The sequence below is a fragment of the Camelus bactrianus genome, chromosome 5 (genome assembly GCF_048773025.1).
Source record: "Camelus bactrianus isolate YW-2024 breed Bactrian camel chromosome 5, ASM4877302v1, whole genome shotgun sequence".
In the NCBI taxonomy this organism is placed as follows: domain Eukaryota; kingdom Metazoa; phylum Chordata; class Mammalia; order Artiodactyla; family Camelidae; genus Camelus; species Camelus bactrianus.
The window spans coordinates 25,981,502-26,004,938 of NC_133543.1; the positions used below are offsets into that span (position 1 = coordinate 25,981,502).

The 23,437-nt window shown below is 40.1% G+C and overlaps 1 protein-coding gene and 1 pseudogene across 1 annotated transcript in view; one reads left to right on the forward strand and one right to left on the reverse strand.

Moving 5' to 3' along the window:
* Nucleotides 1-23,437, forward strand: part of THSD7B (thrombospondin type 1 domain containing 7B) — a 763,775-nt gene that overhangs the window by 35,925 nt on the left and 704,413 nt on the right. The window lies entirely within an intron of this gene.
* Nucleotides 2,887-22,932, reverse strand: LOC105083426 (large ribosomal subunit protein eL33 pseudogene; annotated as a pseudogene).

Genomic DNA, 23,437 nt, shown 5'->3' on the forward strand with positions numbered 1-23,437 from the left:
ATGTGAGACCTTCCTCTTCACTTAGAGGGACACTTGCTGTATAACCAAATCAATTATTAAAGCCATCGTTATTATGTATGTCTTTATTATCACCTAATGATGGGCATGCTAAGAGACATTTCTCCTGCAACAAATGCAGCTAATATCCAACAACAGATTCAATGCTGTTATTTTTCAGAGAGTAAATCTAAGCTCATAAAAATTATGACTCATAGTTCAGATGAAAAAAAGATGCTTATTTATAAATAATTTTGATAAACTGTGTAGTAACATCCTTGATATTACGGATTCCTCCTTCATGGATTTCGATATCTCATGGATCAGATCACATTTCCTGGAATATACATACATCTATAAAGACTCAATGAAAATTCAGACAGAACAAATGAAGCATCCAGTAAATTAATATGAACAGTGAAAGCCACAAAAAGAAGGAAAAAGCCAGTTTTCTACCAAAAACCTCACTGAGCTATTGTGATTGAGTCTTTTTTTCAAATTGAAGTACAGTTAGTTACAGTGTGTCAATTTCTGGTGTATAACACAATGTCCCAGTCATGGATATACATACATATATTCATTTTTATATTTTTATTAAAGGTCATTACAAGATACTGAATTTAGTTCCCTGTGCTATACAGAAGAAATTTGTGTTTTTTTGGTCTATTTTTGTATATACTGGCTAACATTTGCAAATCTCAAAATCCCAAATGTATCCCTTCCCACACCCACTCCCCTGGTAGCCATAAGATTGTTTACTATGTCTGTGAGCCTATTTCTGTTTTGTAGATGAGTTCATTAGTGTCCTCTTTTTTTTATTGTGATTGAGTCTTAATTTTGATGCTGGTTTTCCTGGTAGTCACGGCTGGGAGGCATATTATGATGGGTTGTGAAATTCTTGTTACCAGAAAGGAGAGAACATGTCAGTTTTTAAAGGCAAACTTCCATCAGCACAAAATTCTAAAAGAAATATTTCGCATAGGACCACATGTAGAAGACTTTAGGCATTATGAAAGTTAAAGGTCAACAGTGGCTCTTTGATAGAAAGTGCAGACATAATTTGTTACCTTACTGTTTAATATAGAATAAAAAATGAGATAATATACTTTATACAAAGTTTGGAGCAATATGAGCTCTGGGAAGTGAGGTGCATTGGGAAGAGCTTGCTCTGTGCATGCTGGTTTGGCCACTTCTCTCTGCGTGGCCTTCAGCAATTTAATTACCTTCCTATGCTCAGAGTCCTCATCTGCAAAGGTTTTCCTTACAGAGCTATTGAAAGGATATAATGAATTAATGTGTATGCAGAGTTTGACACTCAGTGTTAGTTCACCCATCTGTCCCTTAGCACCAGTGTGTGTGTGTACAACCACACACACACACACACACACACACACACACACACATATCTTTTTCATTTGAGAAACTCAGATTTTGCCATCAGTCATCTGTTTGCTTGTCCAGTCCAGGTACACGTGTGCAGTGCTTTCAGAATTATTTATGACTGTCTTCTTGAGCATTAACTTTATCAACTAAAGTACACTCTTAGGGGCAGTTTCTTTCATCTAGAGTCTTACAGTTTTATTTAACATTTCCAAAGTTACATAGGTCAGCACCTGTTTTCCCCTACTCCCTTCAGTGAGGTTATGTCATACGTTTGGAATAGAGTTTGATTCTTTGGTCACAGTCTGAGTTCCATCCTGGGATATCCTGCCCTCCCGGCTGATTTGTTGTTGTTGTTGTTGTTATTTTACATGCGTTATGGTTCATTCTTTGTGTTGTAAAGTTCCATGGTTTTGGAAAATGTGTCGTGTCATGTATTCACCATTTCAGTTTCGTACAGACTCGCTTCACTACGCAAACAAATCCCCTGAGCTTCACTTATTTGAGTCTCCTGCCTCACCCCCAGACACCCCTGGCAATCACTCTTCCTTCTGTCTATAGTTTTGCCTTGTCCAGAGTGTCATATAAATGAGATCATACAACATGGAGCCTTCTCAGACTGGCTTCTTTCATTGAGCAGTGCACATGTAGAATTTCTCCGTTTTGTGTGGATTAATTGCTTGTTCCTTTCATCGCTCTACATTATCATTTGTAGGTTGGATGTACCACTGGCTGTACATTCACTCACCTATTGAAGGACAATGTGGTTGCTTCTCGTTTTTGATGATTATTCAGGAAGCCACTCTACACTCTTGTGTGTAGGGTTTTGTATGGACGTATGTTTTTCCGTCAGTTGGGTCAGTACATCGGTGTGTGACTTCCAGAGTGATGAGACCATTTGACCTTCCCCCCAGCAATGAATGAATGTTCCTGGGGTTCCACATCCTCATTGGTGCTTGGTAATGCCATTTCTTTTCGCCCCCCGAAAGACCTAAATTTAAACACATGGATTTCCTATTTCGAATTATTCTGTAGCTTCTGGCCACAGCTAACGCTACCTAGGGCCACGTGGTCTTTTTAAAATCTGTGTCCTTCTGCTGGAGGTTTGACCATGTTACTTGCCAACTGTGGCTCATTTCCTCTTGGAAGTCAGAAGTGCCTGAGTTATCTTTTTTCATGTCTGCCTGTGCAAGTAAGTTGGATACTTGCCTCATCCACTGTTCATTAGAAACACTGGTTTCATATATTCACTTGTTAATCAAATATTTATTGAATACCTATTATATGTTGGACTTGGGGGTACAATAGTGAAAAAAATGACAATGTCTTTGTAGGTATGAAGGTTAAATTTGTGGGAGAGAGCAACGTTTCATATAAATATATAATATAATGTAGTATAAGGTAGTATGATAAATGTTTTGCTCAAATTAAAGCAGGGTCTAAGGAATTTTGAGAACACTGGAGTTTTCCTTTTTTTTCCCCCTTTTATTTATTTACTTTTCAATAAGTTTAAATCCTCGAAGGGTACAGCATCACATGGATTCTGTGTCCAGTGGCTTTTGCAGAAAGGTTGCTTCACTTTTGGCACAAATTATGCCACTGTTTCCATGAGCACAAGTTACCTTTCTCCAGATTACTCTGACTTTGTTCAGTTTTCCACCAGGAGTTACTGTGTTCCTTTTTGCTTTGTACACATAAACACATCTCTTGCCTAGATAGAATTCAGTTTTATCTCGAGCATAAACACCTTCAATTTTAAGAAGAGCTGTGTGCTCCCTCTGGTTCTGGAGACCGCGCTTATAGCCAGCAAAAATGGCCTTGGACCACAGCCTGATGGACACATTTGTCGTTTTAGAAGCTCTGTTCCTAGCAGGCCTCCACAGTCTCCAAGAAGGCTCGACACTGGAGCTTTCAAGAGAGAATGGGTGTGGTCAGGGAGATGCTCACTGAGAAGAGGACGGTGAGCAGGGATCCGAAAGTGGTGAGGGAGTGAGCCAGGTGGGCGTCCAGAGGGATACATGTTCCAGGCAGAGGGAGGAGTAGGAGCGGATGCCTGAATGTGGCCATGCTCTTGCCATTTTTTGAGGAGCAGTAAGGAGTCTGTTGTGGCTGGAGTTGAGTAAGCAGGGGTGGGAGGACGTGAAGTTGGTGAGAGGGTGGGGGCTGAGTCATGTTGGGTTTGGTAAGCCAGTACTTTACAATTTTCACATGCCAGGGCATCCCCCAGGATTCTGTTGAAATGCAGATTCTGATTCAGTAGGTCTGGGGTAGGACCTGAGAGCTTTCATTTCTCACAGGCTTAGAGGTGATAGCCCTGCTGCTGGTCCAGGGGTCATCCTACGAACAGCAAAGTTGGAGACTCTGGTCTTGGCTTTATTCTGAATGAGTCTAAAAGTCTGAGGAGGATTCTGAGCGTGGGAATGATGTGATTGGATTTAAAAGTTTAAAGTCTCAGCCCGCTGAGTGGAAACTCCTCAGAAGAAGCTAGGAGGCTACTGCTGGAGTCTGAGTACAACATTTGGTGCTTGGTCTGGGCCAGTAGTGATGGCACTAAGGAGGGAAATGCCAGCCCGCACAGTTGTGTAGTTTGTGCGCTGTCCAAGGTACCAGCAGAGTGGGTGGGCTGAGCTGGCCATCCAATTTACATTCCACCTTTTAAGCCTTTTGCTTTGTGATTCATCGTCCAGGAGGAAGGATACCCTTTTTGTAATTCTTCCTCCCCAAAAGATAAGATGTGCTTTTTTTCATCATTCAGGTAAATGCAAGGTGTGCCTTTCCTGTGCTCAGGGTAAGAAGTGGTTGGATTGAGTGTTGCAGATGCTGGAGTGTTAACTTGTAGAGGAGAGGGGTATGACAAGAGCCTTTCTTTTTTAGTTTTCACTTGTGTTGTCATGTGCTGCTGCCTGAGTTCATAGCTCATGAAAGCTTTTTCTGGAAAGCAGAACAGCCACAGAATAGCTAAGCTGAACTTTGAATCTTTCAGAACATAGCCTTTCAAAGCAATTGCTCCTGCCAGAGGAGAAGGAAAACAGACCCCAGTCATTTATTTCAGGCTTCTGTCTGTGAGCAGATAGAAGTGATGTCTTTTTAAAAATGTCTCTCTACGACCATAAAATTGGTCACTAAGTATAAAAGGAGAGAGCCGTAGAGACCTATGTGAGTTTCCAACCAGCGTCTGGTAGTTAATCTCCCATTCCCCACTACAAAAGTGGTCTGAAGATATGTCTTATCCAAAAATGAAACTGTAAAAGATATGTCATGTGTTCTGCAGTGGCTGAAGTGGCGTGGTTTCCCTGGGGATGTCTTCATCCAGCCGGTTGTAGGATGCTGCTGATGTTGGGTTTCATTATGAATGATACCTTATAGGGCTTTTCTGGTAGTGCAGAGGGTACTACGCACATATGTTTAGCCGTATCCTTTGGCTGTATATACTTTAGCTGGCTTGTGTGCCGTTTTCACTTAGATCAACATGGTCTGATCATTGAGGCATGTTCCATGCAGACCATCTATTGGCACCGTGCCAAACCTGTTAGAAAGCTAAAGAAATAAAATGTGATGACACTGTTGTCACCCTTCAGTCAGCTGTTTTCCTTGGCATGGAGTGTTTGAGTTTCTTTATGGGGGCTTCACACTTGACTTGTGCCTCTCCACTGAACATGAGGTGATAGGAACCACCAGGACAGACACTGGAGATGCAGAGGCACCCCCCCACCAATGGCAGAGGGTCCTGGTGAGTCTCATTTCCTCCTTGGGTCCCCTCTGTCGAGTTGGTTTCTATCCATTAAGTTCTTTCTAAAACAACGTGTTGAATGCTGGTGAATGTGGCATGCTAGCCTGTCAGCAGGATCCATCCATAATTCATTTTATGTTCCTTTAGGTAGGGGTTGGGGCTAAGTAAGCTCTCAACTGCAAAGCACAGTTTTGGAAGAATTTCTTCTCTCAAGCAGAGGACCCCAAATCTAATACCTACTGAGATCAGGCACAGGACATCAGTGAGTACAGAGAACTGCAGGGACCTGGAACACACACAGCCTTCAGAAGAGGGCAGCTACTCCCGAGCTCCTGCTGGTGGTCACCACGTGTAAGTGCGGGTGCCGTGTGGAGACATTTCAGCAGAAGCCAGAAATCCCAAGTCTTGTGTAACGTCTCCTGATTTTTAAATGATGGAAACAAATTCAAAAAGAGCTAAACATTGTTCAGACCAAGGAAACTATGCCTAAAGGCTGGATTTGAAACAACAAGGTCCTACTGTATAGCACAGGGAACAATATTCAATATCTTGTAATCTATCATGGAAAAGAATCTGAAAAAAAATTTATATATACACACACCTGTATACCTGAACCTAACACATTGTAAAGCAACTATAATTTTAAAAAACCCCAGAATTTCAATGAACAAAAACCAAAAAAAAAAAGTTACTTTTAAAAGGACTGTCTAGATTATTTTGATCTGCAGAAGAGAGCCAGAATTTTCTACAAATGGCAATGTGTTTCTCATATCCTTGGTGTATATACAGCAATGCCCAGCCTTTTGAGAATGCAGATCCCGCAATAGCTGAGACTGATTTTGTTCTTCTTACTTTAGATATAGAATGGCTATCTGAGCACTCAACAGGAGTTTAGAATCCTAGACTTTTAGAATGAAAGGAATCTTGGAGAGCATTCTATTCAAATCCATTTTTTTTTTTTACAGAAGCACTGACGATATGCACTAATACTTTCTTAAGGTTAATATGCTGTTTTTCTCCAAAACTGTACAGAAATATATGTAGCAAAAAGTAAGTCTCCTTCCCAAACAGAATTTCCGGTGGCCTAGTTTCCTCTCCTAAAACAGCTACTGTTACGAGCTTCTTTTGTAAAAACACTCTATATAAATAAAAACACTTAGAGTTTTATAGAATACAAATAATAGCATAAGATTTTTTTTTTCTGAAAAAGGCTGGATTCAGCCACTGAAATCCATCTTCTTAATTAAGCTCAACCGTGATATATAAATATCCCACCTTTTTCAAAATAGCATCTGTTAACAATAGTGATAAGCTAATGAGCTGTAAAAGAACCAGGAAAAGAAATTTTCGTAAAAAATGAGTAATTCTTGTGAACTATGGAATTAACATATATAGTCTAAGGAAGTGACCCAATGGGAATTGCTTAGTGTTCTGTAATCTACACAATGGTTGATCCCAAGAAGGCAGAGGGCAGAGCTTCAGAGTAGGAGAGGCATGAATCCTTACGGTCATTTCTCTACTATTCCACTTGGCATTTTTTTTTTACCTGCCATCTGCTGTGCATTTATTCTAAGGCCTATGCGTCTGAAAACAAGAAAAGTGCTGCTCTCTCCATCTGCTTAGTTAGTTTGTAAAGTAAAATCCAAACTTGCAACCAAAAGAAGATAGATGTCCAGTACAATGGGAGAAATTTGCAGAGACCCGGCCACATCTGGGTCTTCTGACAGCAGGGAACCCGGTGCAGGACATAGAGGTGTTCTCTGTGCACAGCCGAGACTGTGCTTTGCAGCTGAGAGTTCAGTTTCCATTCCTATCTAAACTAACATGAATTATTAAATGCAATATAAAGCAAAGTACTTGGTTAGAGCAGTCTTTTTCAAACCTTTTAGGATCTTGTGAATCACGAGTAAGTAATTCATTCTAAATAAAGTGTATAGCTTGGATTTTTAAATATCAGTCATTTGAAAGCTCATTGTGGAATCCTGCAGAAGTTCCTGGAGCATACTTTGAGCAATATAGTTATTTCAGCCTAGAAATGGAGATTTTTCTTTTCTTGTTTAAGTGGCCAACACTTTTCCATGTTATTTGTATAATAATTGTCATGAAAAATTTTGATGGCATATACAGTGAGTTATCTGAAAAGAATCTGAAAGAGTCACAGCACTAAGTTGACCTGAAGTTTGATAGTTGACAAGAATATGTATGTTTGGCCACTTTGTCAAATAAAAAGCATGTTTCCATGCTATAGCTTACATGATTCTGATAAGATGCCAATGAAGTGGCTGTAAGCTGAAACTTAGAAGCTGAGCAAAGTGATAATAATATGAATAATAAAAATAGTAACAGTTACTATTTGTCGATAAGTTTCCATGTGCCCAGTGTAGTTATAAATACTTTACAAACATTATCCTATTTACTCAGTGAGACTCAAAGGAGACAGCAGTGTCTTCACTTCTTGAAGAGACAAGTTTGGAAACTGTAAGCAATTTGCTCAAATAGGTAGGAGAGTGGAATTCAGCCTCACTCCTCTTTCACTTTAATGTCACCACCATGAGCTTTCTAAGTTATCCTTGTAATAAATGACAGTATGCAGACCTTCTCATTCAGGATACAGTATGTCTTGGCCTATATAGTAAGCTATGCTCTAAAAGTGTGTTATTTTTAAAAGTTTAATTTTTTTTATTGAAGTATAGTTGATTTACCATGTGTTAATTTTTGGTGTAGGGTATAATGATTCATTTATACATACATGTATATATATTCATTTTCATACTCTTTTTCATGATAGGCCATTACAAGGTATTGAATAGAGTTCCCTGTGCTGTACAGTAGGACCTTGTTGTTTATCTATTTTATATATAGTAGTTGGTATCTACAAATCCTGAATTCCCAATTTATCCCTTCCCATCCTCTTCCCTCCTGGTAATCATAAGTTTGTTTTCCATGTCTGTGAGTCTGTTTCTGTTTTGTAAAGAAGTTCATTTGTGTCCTTTTTTTTTTTTTTTTTTTTTAGGATTCCACATATAAGTGATATCATGTGGTATTTTTCTTTCTCTTTCTAGCTTCTCTTAGTATGATGATCTCCAAAGTACATTATTTTTGAAAATTCGCACAGTCTTTATCTGGCAAACACGAATCTGTTCGCATATGTCTGATGCCGGTGAGCTACACCAGTTGGCACTCAGGCAGCAGTAGGTGAGATCCCCCACCTATTATTAAACCAGGTGATGTACAAGATAAAATAATATGGTGGATAAAAATTCATTTTATGTACTACATATTTCTCATGTTTGATTACTTTTCCTCTCTTAAATTAATCTCCTTTCTGAGGTCTCATACTGGCTTCATTGTGATGAATATGCAGTCATTTTTTTCCCCAGGATGCCTACGTTGGTTTTGAAAGAAAAATATTGACCTATGTGCCAAATGATCTTTCTTTTTTCGTATTCTTCTTAATTAAAGCCATTTAACCTGCCCTCAGACCATCTGTAACATACTGGTTCCCACCCAGCATTCAGACCCTTTGGATTAGTCCCACGGTGTGACTACAGAGCTCATGTCAGTTGGAAAGTTAATGGTGGATGCTTGTCATTTCCCAAGAGAAGGGAAAATGGAGCGAGTGCTCTTTGAAATGACTTCAGCACTCAAGCAGGATTGACAACCGGCTTGCCTGTATTTACAGTGACACTAGTTTGGAGACAGCTGTAGGTTCTTAGCTCCTGATTGCAAATTTGAACTCACAGCTTTGAGAGGCAACTGCAAAATTAAGAGCCATGTTTATGAAAATGGCAGGATTCAGTTCAAGTGTTATTCTGTCAGGTTTTTCAGGAAGCTCCACGAACTGATTTTTTTGATTGTTTCCAGAAATGTACGGGGAAGTGATGGACGTGTCCTTCAGAGAGTGCTTGTTACATTACTTCACGGCTCTGAGCGGCTTACGTCTGCGCTTTTGACTTGGCCACACTTCTCTTTTCAATTTCATTATGTTTTGCATTATCCTCCTCTGTTGACAGAGGGCTTTTCTCCATTGGTTTTCAGAAAAATTCTGTGAGTGAAGTGATCCCTGCTTGACAGACGACGCTCTCTGGCTCAGCAGAGTGACACGGGGTCTTGTCCCTTGGTGTGGTGTGCGGCAGTGCAGGACTGGTGACCTCCTGTTTCCTGACTTGGGCTGTTGCAGGCTCTCCCGTTTCTCCGTGCCTCCCACGGTTCTGTTGCACACGCTTTCCAAAACCCTAAGTCAGGAACTTAGACTTTTATTTTTTTTCAGTATGTGAAGTGGGTCAGAATTTCCTCAGAATAATTATTGAAGAACAATTACTTGAACTGCACACATTGCTTTGTTCCTGGATGAACATGTCTGAATTCCCAAATAAAAGGAAAACAGCCCTTCAGTGGGAGGAAGTGGAAAAATTAAAGCTCTTTTATTCACATACACTCACTTAGATTAGTCTCAAAATGGATTTGCTGGTAATTATGTATGTGTAATTAAATGATGCCAATTGGAGTTCTTACGTCTTTTTAAAAAATATTTTTTGGATAAAATCCATGTTGATAAATGCTTTTTTTGTGTATGCAAACAAAAACTTTAGGAAAAATTATTACGAACACTGGACTTTTGTTTCCATCAGTTTGTATAAGCAGTAAGATTGCCACCTCTGATAGTCTAAAGCAGGGATTGGCAAGATGTAACCTGTTGTCCAAATCTAGCCTGATGCCTGGTTTTCTATTGCTCTTGAGCTTAGAAAGTTTTTTGTATTTCTCGATGGTTGAAAAAAATTTTAAAAAAAAGAATAGTACTTCATGACATGTGAAATTATATCATATTCAAATTTAGTGTCTATGGATAAACTTTTATGGGACCACAGCCATACTCAGCTCAGTCATTTACACATCTGTGGCTACACTGCATTATAATGACAGTTGAGCAGCTGTGACAGAGAGTGTGGTCTACAAACTCAGAAATATTTACCGTGTGGCTCTTTACCGAAGAAGTTTGCCAACTCTTGAACTAAAGGGAAGTTCTGGAAAAGTATTTCTGTACTGTTTAAATACATCTTTTATTTCCTAAGTAAATGGCGATTGCTTCTTGGATTTTGGAGAGAAGTGTAGGGTTTCCTGACCTAGAGGGAGAAATGACTGCAGCAGGTCGGTCAGGCAGAAAGATACCCACTTATGGCCGGTTCTAAAGGATGCCCCTGGCTAACTTTCCACTTCCTAACTTTCTTGACTTGGTGCTCTCAGAGACACTGATCTGGATGAAGACATTGTTTAAACTCTGTTAAACAGTACCCAGGTCACACATCATCCCCTGAGTTGGTGTTTCCCATGTGTTTTCTGTAGGGATAGATAGCAATGGTGTAGTGTATGAGATAGTTTATTAGATGCTTTTTTGGGGGGACCAAGGTATTTATTTTAAGATACATTAGAAAAAATAATTATAATATCAACCCTTAATGTTATGGCTGATATGACCAAAATATTTACATAAAAACATGAGCTGATGTAAAGAACAAATATAGACAGTAACTGATAATACTATGTAAGTTTGGTCAGTCTTGTGAACTTAGGAAGCAGATGGCCCAAGTTTGGAAAACAATATTTTAAAAAGATGAAAGGAAATTAGATTATGATTTTAGCTGGAAGATCCAGGGCATTTGAAAGAGAGGTTGTTCTCCTAGTGGGGAGAGAGGATCGGGGAGGAAGGTAGGAATTTGGCCTGGGATTATTTGGTACACGAAGAAAGCATCTCTCTGCGCCATACTCTTTAGAGTTTATTCAGGGATTGAGTGAAGAGTTCCTTAACAATATTTCATTATATCTGATTGCATTTTATGGGAGAAATTATTATACTGATGCTTGCAGATATGGGAATTGGAGAAGCTTTAGAAGGTATCTTTTTATAATGTTAAGTGTCTATTACATACACACATCTTATGAAATGGAGAATATTCTGCCTCTTCAATTTGGTATCATGCTTTAATAGTATATTATTTAAGGCTATTTCATAGTCTTGAAATAAAACTATGTTTTTAATAGCTGCATAGAGGTACACTGCATGAATGAGAAATAAGTTAGTCAATTCTCTATTTGTGGAATTTTGAATTTTTTTTTGGTTTGTTTTGCTATTATAAATAACACTGAGATAAATGACCTTCATTTTTTGTTACATTTCTGATAAATTCGTTAGGATAGATTTTTCACACAGGGTTCCTTGGGTTAAAAGGTATATATATTTGTATGATTTAATATATAATGCCAAATTGCCATCCAGAAAGGTTATGCAGATTTACATTTTTTATTGAGAATGTAGATGAATGCCATGTGTGTGTGTTTGTTTATTGTTATATCTATATCCATATATCTGAGAGAAATTTTACAATTTTTTAGTATAGGACTGGCACATTTCTCATAAATATTATACCCCCAAATCTATTTATCACTTGGTATGATGAATGAGAATCTTTATACCATTATTTTCCATACACTTACTGTTTATATTTTAAGAAAACAACGACTTTGGGAATATTTTATAAGTGTATTCGTGTTTCTGAACTCACCTATGCATTCTAACAGTATGTAAGAGGATTCTCTCAGTTTGCATTTAGACAACAGAGAGGTTAGAGTAAGTAGATCCTAGGAGTGAAGATCTTCAATTTCCCTCACTGTGTGAAGATGCACATAAAAGTCTCTTTTGTTGGTTCATTCTTTTTTTTTTCTTTTATGGACATGTAGTCTATTTACAATGTTGTGGTAGTTTCTGATGTACAGCATAGTGATTTATTTATACACACACACATATATATTCCTTTTCATAGTCTTTTTCATTATAGGCCATTACAAGGTATTGAATATAGTTCCCTGTGCTGTACAGGAGGATTTTGTTGTATATCTATTTTATATACATTAGTTTGTATCTGCAAATCCTGAACCCCCAATTTATCCCTCTCCCACCTCCTTTGCCCCCTGGTAACTGTAAGTTTGTTTTCTATGTCTGTGAGTCTGTCTGTGTTTTGTAAATAAGTTCATTTGTGTCCTTTTTTTTAGATTCCACATATAAGTGACATCATATAGTATTTTTCTTTCTCTTTCTGGCTTATGTCACCATGTTGCTGCGAATGACATTATTTTATTATTTTTATGGCTGAGTAGGATTCTGTTGTATATTTATACCCCAACTTCTTTATCGAGTCATCTGTTGACAGACATTTAGGTCGTTTCCATGTCTTGGTTATTGTAAATAGTGCTGCTATGAATAGTGGGGTGCATGTAGCTTTTCAAATTAGAATTTCCTCCAGATATATGCCCATGCGTGGGATTGCTGGATTATAGGATAAGTCTGTTTTCAGTTTTATTCTTATCCTATCCAAAAAACAATGCTACTAAGAAAAAGGATAGTGAACCTATGAGGACTGACTTAATAAACCTAGATTAATCTACAATTTGAATACTTCCCTTTACAAGTACAACTTTTAGAAGCATTAAGGTCTTGTTTGGTATTACTTGTCAAATTTGTTTAAAAAAATGCTAGAGTTTTTTAAAAAAGAACTGAATTGTGTTCATTCTTACAAAGAATATGGAATGCATTGGGAAATGACAGTCCCCTACGTCTTTTAGCTTAAAACAGAATTTATGTTTTAATTTAGTTTTTCAGCCTCTATGTGAAATTGTTTAACATGAGTGTAAGGCCAATGGTATAAAAAAGTCACTGATTCCTCATTTTTCTTTTTTTTTTTTCATTTGGCAATGTCCACTGGCTTTCAAATAAGTTGATTTCAGGGGACTGGGTTTGGCTGCTTATAGCTCTAGTAAAATGATGCTGTCCTAAAGGAGAATTGTCACTGTAGGTGCTGTCAGACTTTTACCCTCTTGATATCCTTGCATCTCAGTGGAGAATTAGCTATTTGCACGGGTGAAAGCAGACTTAATGAACATGAAAACCATGGAGAAGCTGTGTGCTTAATACTTTGTTTTGCTTATTTCTTCACAATCCTCCAGTGTCAGCGTTGGGAACAAAAGGATCTAAGCTAGTGTCCTTGAAAAAAAAAATATAATGGGCAAAAAAATCTCTTTCAAACTGTCATTTATCAGAGGCTTTGAAAGTCAAGATGGTTATTATTTTTTAAAGGAGACAAAGTATAATTATGTAAATGCACTAATGGTGCATCTGTTGTTTTTCTCTCCTGCTCAGTACACCTTCTTCCTTTCTTTAGAATCAGGACCTTAGTCTACTTTGGGAGAGAATCACTGTTCACTCATTCTCTCACTGTGTCTCTGGTGGGGGATTGGCCTCCCCTGCCAGCTGGGTTCTAGGGGTGGATTTGGGATCCAGACCTTGTCAGTCCTAACACCCTCCCCCACTTCTCCTCCCTGCCCCCAACCCCTGAGGGATTTACTCCAGAATGGGACTTGAGGTGAACAAGGTCAATGGATGTTGCTCCCAGGAATTGTCCTCAATCTGCTGGGTAAGAGGCACTCACTTCCCCTGGGATGACTAAATGAGTGTGATGAAAGGCTGGACTTGGAATGGCCATCTGAGCCTCCACTTTGGGAAAAGAAATCAGAGGCAAGACCTGGAGACGGGCAGGCTCGTTAGGTCCTCACTTATCCTCCCCCCGCCCCTGCCCCTCCCAGTCCAGCTGTGGCTGAAACGAGCTCTGCTGTAAATGGCACAGTTACATTGGCTAAGACATTCCCTTTGTTTTCTCCCCACTTCTAATTCAGTGTAGGGGTTTAGGGAGTGTGTTGGTCAGCTCTAATGGAAAGAATCCTGAAAAACCTTTCTCCTCGCTCAGCTCATTCTGTTCCAGCCATCTTGGTTCTTTGCTGTCCCTGAAACATATGAGGAATGTCAGGTCATTTGCATTTGCTGATCCTTCTGTCTAGAAAGCTCTTCTCTTCCCCATGGCTCTTGTTCTTTCCCCTTCAAGCCTGTGCTCAAATGTCAACTCCTCAAACACATCTTGCCTGACTCTGTATTTAAAATGAAAGCACACACATCCCTCCATCAGCCACCTTCAGCTGCCTTCTAGAATACTGAATCCTTGATTATTCACATATCATCCGATTCCCCCATCTCCACTAAAATATGAAATCCTTGAAGGGAGAGACTTGTGCCTGGATAGGGTGGGTGCTCAGTAAATATTTCTGAACTGTATATAAAATGGTAGCTAATTTCTCTAGAGATTAATGATTACTCACAAAGGGAAAATGGTAACTTGTATGGTAGAATCATCATGTTAACCAAGTGGTCAAAGTCATCGTCACCACAGTGAGATGAGTAGACATCACGTGCCTCCCAGTGTGATGCACTGAGGACATGGCATCAATGCTGCCATCTCGCAAGGAAACAGGAAAACATCAAATAAATCCAACGTGAGGAGCATTCTGCAGAACACCTGGCTTGTATTCTCAAAGAATGCCATTATTATAAATGACAAAAGAAAGGCTGAGAAACTTTCTGGATTAAAGGAAACTAAAGAAACACGACGATCACATGCAGTGTGTGATTCGGGATTAGAAAACAATGCTGTGAAGGCCATTATGGGACAGTTGGAAGGATTTGAATCTGTACTGTGTATTAGTTACCAGTAGCATACATAACAATGTCAGGGTCCTGAATTAGATAATTATACTGTGATTATGTGAGATGTAGTTCTTGTTCTTGTGAAACGCACTGAAGTACCTAGGGGTAAATCATCATGGAGTTCACAACTCTCAAAAATTTCAGCCCTGTGTATCTGTGTCTGCATCTATATATCTATAGCTCTGTACCTCTGTCTGTCTGTCTATCAAAAAACTAATGCAACAAAATGTTAGCAGTTACAGAATTTAGGTGAAGGGTGAATGAAAATTCATTGTATTAAAAAACTTACAGATAAATTACAAAAATAATACTAGGTAGAACTATATGATATAACCAATATTTGGCCATATTTGACTTGTAAAAGTACCAGTTTCATATAGTTCGTCTAACACTCTTGCAACTTTTCTGAAAGTTTGATTTTTTTTTAATGAAAAATTTATAAAAAGAAAGCAAATGTGGTAGGTATGACTGGGAATCTTTACTGAGTGATGAATTTATGTAGAACATTTTTTTCCTGGCCATTTATATCAGCTTGACTTTTTAAGCGTCTGTATTCCATGTACTTGCTGAGGGTAAGAGAGAAAATGTAAAGTTGCCAATTAGGGGCCTCTCCATCCCTACTGATAATTTTGTCATACTTGATTTTCATTTATAATTAGTTTGAAACTCTAAAGTCCATTCCGTGGAATAGTCCAGGGCTCCCTGGTCCCGGCTCGCCTAGAATGTCTCTGCTGGGACTGGCTCACATGGGCTGAATTCTCTCCTCTCCCTCCCTGTCTCCTCCATCCCAGACTCCTAAGCAGCTGAAGAGCTGGTGGCTGGGTGGGGGTAGGGCTGGTAGTGGCCTGTGGGGTTGGGGGAGTCCAGTCTTCTTGACTGACAAGCACAGCACCTGGACCAGGTAGAGGAGGTCTTTTTCCTTTCTTATCACTTGTCTCTCTGGCTGGTGCAGGAGATGCCAGGCATGACTTGTGTGAAGTCTCCTTGCTCTGACCGTGGCCCACTGTCCTTCTGTGTTGGCCTTTTCAGCAGAAGCAATGCCTGTGCTCTGCCCTGGCTCCAAACTCAGTGACCTGTAGGCGGGTTTTCACATCTTTTATAACTTCTACCAGTGATACCTATTGCAGCCCATCTGTGACTGCAAATCTCCCTGCTTTCTTGCAAACTTTAGCAGGGCACAGCCTTGCAGTGTGCACAGGTCCTGGTAGGAGTTCAATAAATGTATGCTGTCTACAGAGAACACATTATGTCAGGATGTGAATGACCAGCCACATAGTGAGGTGGCTTGGCCCTGGATCGTGGACTGGGGCACATCTCTTAATTCCAAATTCCCCTGAAGAGGAAAAGTGAACCATATTCAGACTAGACAGGGCAGTGTAACCAGGGCGTAACTAGAGGACAAGCTGGGGGTTATAATGAGGAAGTTCAGCCTCCTTTCCTCTTGTGTGTCTCTGACGGATGTAGAGACCAGTGCACTGCCATCCTTGGAGAGTGGGTTGGTCAGAGTTATGAGGTCTATGGCATTGAGACCCCATCCAGACATGTGTCCGCCAAACCCACTTTAGGATGATTTAATTTCAGCAAAGAATACCTTAGGCTATTTGCATAAGTGTGTGTGCTGAAATATGAAAGCCAAGGGGCAACCTGTCTTTCTAGAAGCTATTGTAGGCCTACCGTGAGACGAGCTCTGGTTGCTGCTGGCGCCCGGGGGCTAATGGTCCTTCACTGAAGGTCAGAGGAGTGTCAGGCATTCCTTCAAGCACATTTAACATTTCCATTCATTTAGTCCTCAGACCCACAGAGCAGATTTGTGAAATAAGCATTACTGTTCCCATTGTACAGATGAGGAAACTGAGACTTAGGGAGGTCACTTAACCATTACATTCTACAGCGAGGTGTTGACTCTAGCTCTGATTGATTTGAAGTCTGTTGTTCTTAAGCCCTGACTTGAAATAGGCAAAAGTATGCCTGATAAAAGAAGGGAAGAAGGGGAAAAGAAGCAGAAGAAAGCCCAAGACGCATGCTTTAGTGAGTGTGGATGTCACCAGGAGGAGTGTTTAAAAGGGGGGCGCCTGCCTCCAGGCATCATGACTCAGTGGGTGGAGTGGGGAGTCTACTGTTTTAAACGAAGTACCACACGGGAATCTGATGTCTTAACTGCCCTAGAGAGTTAGCCAGAGTTAGTCATGTATATTAGTTAAATTGTTCACTCTAAGTAAACATGTGAATTCTAGTTTATTTTGTGGAGTATTGTTAGGGGCCTTTCCTTGAAGAAGGTTGTGCTCTAATTACAAGGCAGAATTATGAATGAGCACCTCCTTGTAGGACTTGGGGGGTGTTTAGAATGATAGTATTTTATTTTAGTGTTTTCTCTCTCCATTTAGGTTTCATTTTCTTTTTTCTTGTGTCAGACTGTACTTGCTTGGTTTAGCAGAAAGCACATGATACTTCTTTTTAGAAGCATGGTTGAAAACACAAGATCGCCTCCTCACATTTAGCAGTTAACCTTTCCTCTCCGTGTTTCTCTTGTGCTTCGTAAGGTATCCTGTATCTTTTGACAGTAACATCTTTTTTTCTCCTTCATTTTCTAAACTTGTGTCTTCAGCATCTGCTTCTTTATACTTAAAACCCTGCCTAACTTTTACCATTCGTGACTTTCCCATTTGCTCTCTATTCTCCACAAAGATCTCATCTGAGCCAATTTATTAATTGGGCAAAATTTTCTTTCCTAAAGTTCATTTCTCTCGTCTTCCTGACTTTTCTCCTGCTTTCCTCAGGGTTTAGAATCTACTCTTGTGTAGTTGCTTCTGACATTTATTTCCCAAAGAAATGTCTCTGTGCTTCTCTACTAAATTAACAAAGGACATCTGGGTACGTCCCTCCTATTAGTATTAGAAAATTGACCAAAACATTAAAAAAATGAATCTGATGAGCTGGGGTCTGTGGACTGGATCTCTGGCAGATTTTGTGGTAGGTTGTACCTCCTGTGATGACAGTGGTCATAATTGATGAAAATAATTGTTAATATGTGTTGAATATGTACTGCGGCTCAGACATTGTACTGAACATTTTGCACTGATTATTTCCTTTAATCTTCACAACACTGGGCTGAGCTCAGTCCTCTTTTTTCCATTTAGAGAAGGAAAATATGCTGTTGAGGTGAATGAGGTGGTGGTAGTGGGTGGTTTGAAGGCGGAACTTCCTCAGAGGGAAAAGTCAGATATTGGTGGTCCCTTGGGGCCCTACTGTGGCTGAGAATGTCAGAGGGGCTGTTTCGTGGGGTGCCCTCTACCATCAAGACACCTGTCCACCCCGCCCCTGCACCAGGTGTCAGGGAAGATCGGAATAAAACCTATATTGGTTTTAATCATTGTGCTGCTGCTGGCTGTTAATCAGAGTGCAATTAATCCATCCTTTGTGGATCTTGATGCCACAGTGTAAATGAGAAGGTTTCACACCGAAGCACTCTGGGGATGTCAGCAGGGCCAGGCCTCTGGTGGCAGGGTGGGGTGGGGGTGTAAGGAGCCATGGGGTGAAGACAGGAATGGGGAGCACATCCCAAGATCCAAAGGCTATTTATTTATTTATCTTAATTTTAAAAAATTGAAGTGTATTTAACTTACAGTGTTGTGTTGTTAGTGTCAGGTGTACAGCAAAGTGGTTCAGTTTTGTGTGTGTGTGTGTATTCTTTTCCGGAGTCTTTTCCATTGTAGGTTATTACAAGACATTGAATATAGTTCCCTATGCTCTACAGTACATCCTTGTTGTTTCTCTCTTTTGTATCGTCGACTGAAATGCGCAGCCTGAAAGTTAGGAGTTATGTTTTATTTGGTGGGAGGACTCAAGCTGGGATGGCAGCCTCTCAGATCGCTCTGAGGTGCTGCTCCGAAGAGGTAGGGGAGGAGCTAGGATATACAGGAGCTTTACAACAAAGACCAGGTAGTTGGAACAATAAAAGATTGCTTTTTATCTATAGAAAACCAGACATCTCAAGTTAAAGAATTTAGTGCTTTTCTATGTACGTGAGGAAGCAAACATTTGGGCTCATTGAATTCATTCCTTTGACAAGCGCCTAGCTATCTAGGGCCAGTATCTTGTCCTTTCTTACTCTGAGTCCGCTTGGAGTGCACCATTGTGAGTGGCTGCAGAGGCCGGGCTCACAAGGGGGTGGTGGTAGCCGCTGATGACTTGGTTTCAGCATTCTTTGTTTACTGACATGGTTGCAGTATTTTCGTTCACAGTATATAGTAGTGTGTATCTGCTAAGTGAGGTAGGTCAGACAGAGAAAGATACATATCTCATAATATCACTCATATGTGGAATCTAAAAAAATGATATGAATGAGCTTATTTACAAACCAAAAATAGACTCACAGACAGAAAACAAAGGCTATTTTAAATGCTTTTAAAAACACTCTTAAATGCTATTTAACGCTTTTAAAATACCATTACACATGAGGAAACCAAGGTGAAAAGAAATTGAGACTTTCCCAAAGATACAAAGTAGTGGCCAAGATTTGAATATAGATAGTTGCTTTTGACATGTTTTGTCCTTTTTTCCCTTCTTTTTAAAAAACTGTTTAATATAAATTTTGGAATTTGTACTCTTTTGTTATATATAAGCACTTTCTGATTATTTAATAGTATATGAGGCTAAGATCCTGTCGACTGAAATAAATGCACAGCCTAAAATTGGAGAGTTACGTTTTATTTGGTGGGAGGACTCAAGCCGGGATGGCAGCCTCTCAGATTGCTCTGAGGGACTGCTCCGAAGAGGTAGGGGAGGAGCTAGGATATATAGGAGTTTTACAACAAAGACCAGGTAGTTGGAACATTAAAAGATTATACTTGTTAGCTAAAGAAAACCAGAAATCTCAAGTTAAAGAAGTTGGCGCCTTTCTATGTATGGGAGGGAGCAAACATTTGGGCACATTGAAATCATTCCTTTGACAAGCACCTAGCCACCTAGGGCCAGTATCCTGTCCTTTTTTATTCTGAGTCCCCTCAGGGTGCACCATTGTGAGTGGCTGCAGAGGCCGGGCTGCGGGCTTGTTTTCCCTGGGGGGTGGCGGCAGCCGCTGATGACTTGATGACTTCAGCATTCTTTGCTTACTGATATGGTTTGCAGTATTTTTTGTCCACAATCCTTTTTTTTGTTCACATCCATAAAATGATTTTCTGTTCTAGTAGCTTGGAAGCTCATTTTTGGAGACCCATCTAAAATATAAGCCCCGAAGTTATTTCTTTTAAAGGGCTATTCCTGGCATGTTGACAAGACATTTTGTGTCGCTGGGCTTTAGTATTTTGAATGTACCAAATATAATCGGTGTTTGACTTATTAAATATGTTACTTGCAAAACATTTTATTAGGTTTGCAAACTCTAATACATGGCCTGCTGTCCTGTTTCTGATAGCTCAGGGTGGATGTGGAAACTTTTAATACATGGAGTGTCTTCTCTTCGCTGATAGATGGTTCTGTAAAAAATGGATAAGGTGATGAGATCAGAATCAACTGTGTTTCTTATGCAGAACCAGTGCTTGAGATGCATGCTAAGTCCCCAGCTACGCACCTCATTAACTTGCCTAGCAGTTGGAGATCTGCATACTGACTTCCAGAATATTTCATTACTGTATTTTTCCAACGGAGGCTTTACCTTTGCCAAAGAACTGACAAAATATGTGTCTCTGTAACTCAACTAGTTTTATATTATGATCAATATGAAAGACTGCCTCTGATTACCTGGGGATGCCATGAAACTGTTCAGATAGATTAGGTTTCTGGTTTATTTTCTGATTGACTGAATCCCGTAAAGTTGAGGAAAAGAGGTGCAATGAAGAACATTTTCAATGCTGTTTCTTCCTACTCAAGCTCTTTTCTTGAAAAATCTTCATCCAATATTTGTCTGTTCATTTTTGCAACAGTTTAAAAGAAAAATGAAAAGACAATTGTCCCCATTTTATAGATTTCAAAATATAAAGGAAAACAAGTTAGTTTTCTCTGGCTGCTATAACAAATGATCACAAACCTAATGCCTTAAGTTGATTGAACAAATGTATTATTTTACTGATCTTTAGGGCAAAAGTCTGACATGGGTCTCACTGGGCTAAAATCAAGGTGTAGGCGGGTCTGTGTTTCTTTCTGGAGGCCCCAGGAAGAGTCTGTTCCTTGCCCCTTCCAGCTCCTGGAGGCCACCCACTTTCCTTGGCTCAGGCCCCTTCCTCCATCTTCAAATCCAGCAACAACAGTCCAGTCCCTCTGACATTTCCAGTCTCCCTCCTTCTTCCTTCTTGTCTCTTTAACCCATCCAGTGGAGGTTCTCTGTTTTAGGGGCTCATGTGATGATTAGATTGGGTTTACCTTGGTTACCCAGGATAATCTCCCCATCTCAAAATCCTGACAACTGCGTGTCCTTTTGCAATGGAAGAGAACGTGTTCACAGATCCTGGGAATTAGAACAGGGACGCGGTGTGGGGGCATTATTCTACCCACCCTGGGTTCTCCGAAGTCATGAGCAGATTGAAAATTCAAGGAGTGCGGGGCTCACCCTTTCACTGATGAAATTATATACTCTGAAGTAGACTTCCTGAAATATGAAGTAGTTCATAATTATTTAAATGTACTGCAGTGAAACAGATTTCAGGAAACAGCAGACACGAAAGAGAGAGGCTCTATTTACTAAATTTCCTCAGGTTAAGAAGCCAAACTCCCAGAATTAGAATTGCGAGAGTTTGTTATTGTCTTCTGCAGTTTAAAATTGTTCTGTACGTTTGTTGTAGGAGGAGGGAGGCAACTTCACCTGTCCTCTCTTTACCAAAGGGTTGTGCCCAGTGCTAAGCCTATGGGCTCTTTCATTGTTGATTGCTATCAGAAAGCTGTTTGATTACTAAGTAGCTCCGGTAGGGTTGGTCCAGAGAACACTGGGCAAAGCTCAGACGGTTAGCGTTAGTGTCACTTTGGGGAAGTGTGCTCTGAGTTTCTTTACTAGATCCTTTCCCTCCTTATCTCTCACATTGCAGCATGGGCCTTTCTGTTGATGACTGTGTCCTAGAAGACTAAACTCCGTGAGAACAGGAACTATGCCTGTTTTTACACCTGACACAGTGTGTGCACTCAGGAAATATTTGTTGAATGAGCAGAATCTTATTTTCACTCTGAAGTTTTTGTTAGCTATTGATACTATGAAGTTCTCCCTTTTCTGAAATATTCATCACTTAAGTGGGAGTCTTCCCTTATTCTCTTGTTTTTAATATATCTGAGAGTTTTCATTATCTAGATAGTAAGTTCTGTCAGGACAAACTGTCTCTGAGGGCAGGGAACATCTCTTATGCTTTAAAAAAAAAAAGGTCCTCCAGCGGTGGCCCGAATGATTCTGAGTACAAAGCAGGCTTGGAGCCAAGACTTGGGGATTGATTTACGTGTGTTTCCTGTGTGTGGAAGTTCAGCCATCATCTTTTGCACATGGTACCCCTTTCCTTGGCTCTCTCCTCCAGCTGCCTGGGGCATGGAGCGTGTGGGGATGGGTGAGAGGTGGAAATAGAGCCACTGACTGGCACTGTTGGCTCTGCTGAACTTTCTGGAACCTGAGAGTGAGCAGGCATCCACTCTTCACCTTTCCGATCAGGAGACTGAGACCCTGAGAGGAGACGCCTTTGCCTCACATGAGGCAGGTGTGCTATCAGTTGGACCAGGTCGCATAACTAATTAGCAGAAAAGCTGTAGCCATAACTGGGGTCCCCTGACTCCAGGCCTATTGTTCTTTGCTGGCTTGTTGCATTTAAATTTAGAGAAGCAAGATTAAGCCCTCTTTAATAGGACGAGGCACACTGCTGGGAATCTCAATTAACAGTGACAGGGAAAGCCTGGGAGATCCTGGGGGAAGATCTGGGTGTGTGGGTGAAGCCAGGTGAAGGAGGGACGAGTTGTGTATTTGATGAAGACATTGTGTAGAATGTATTTTTATTTGCAGCATATACGTTGTATCTGTTTTTCCTATGCTTTGCCACTTTAATTTTGATTTATAGGATAATTATACATGAAAACATTCCTTTAAAAATCTCCTTTTCTCTCTTGCCTCCTTTTCTCTTTTTTTGTATGTTTATCATACAGACTCGAAGTTGTGACCTCGCAGGGTGTCATCATCGGTAACTGAGTGGTGGTGTATGGGGCTTAGTTCACGCATCTCGTTGCCTTTCCTACAGTCCTTCTGCTCCTTTTCTTTTTCTAGGTGGCGCATGCGCATGCGCGCGCACACACACAACCCTCAATGTGCACAGAGATTGAACTGAAGTGAAATTCTGTGACATATGTTACCTGAAAAACCTGAGTCTCAGTAGCAGGGCTGTAATCAAGGGTGCAGATGTTTGGCATTTGACAAATGAAATTTTTTATGTAAAACTGTTTTAGGTACCTTAAGTTAAAAGATGGAAAATTAGCTGCAGACTGTAATGAATACTTTTTTCCATTGGAAATGAGTAAAATGGGGGAAATTTAACCAAACAAATAAGTTCGGCCCCCAGTGATCTTCTGAATATGTTTTTCCAAGTACTTAGATTTCATTTTTACTTCCTCTCGGGAGTTCTTTGCTTCTGCCTTTATTATTCAGCTGACACAGATAGCATGTTAGGGTGTTTTGAGTTTCGCTAACCTTAATGTATTTGGAAATGGAATTTCAATGAGATACTGCCATGTTTTCTTTCTCCAATGTCAAATTTCACTGTAAGTGCAGATTTTTTCCTTCTCTTTAC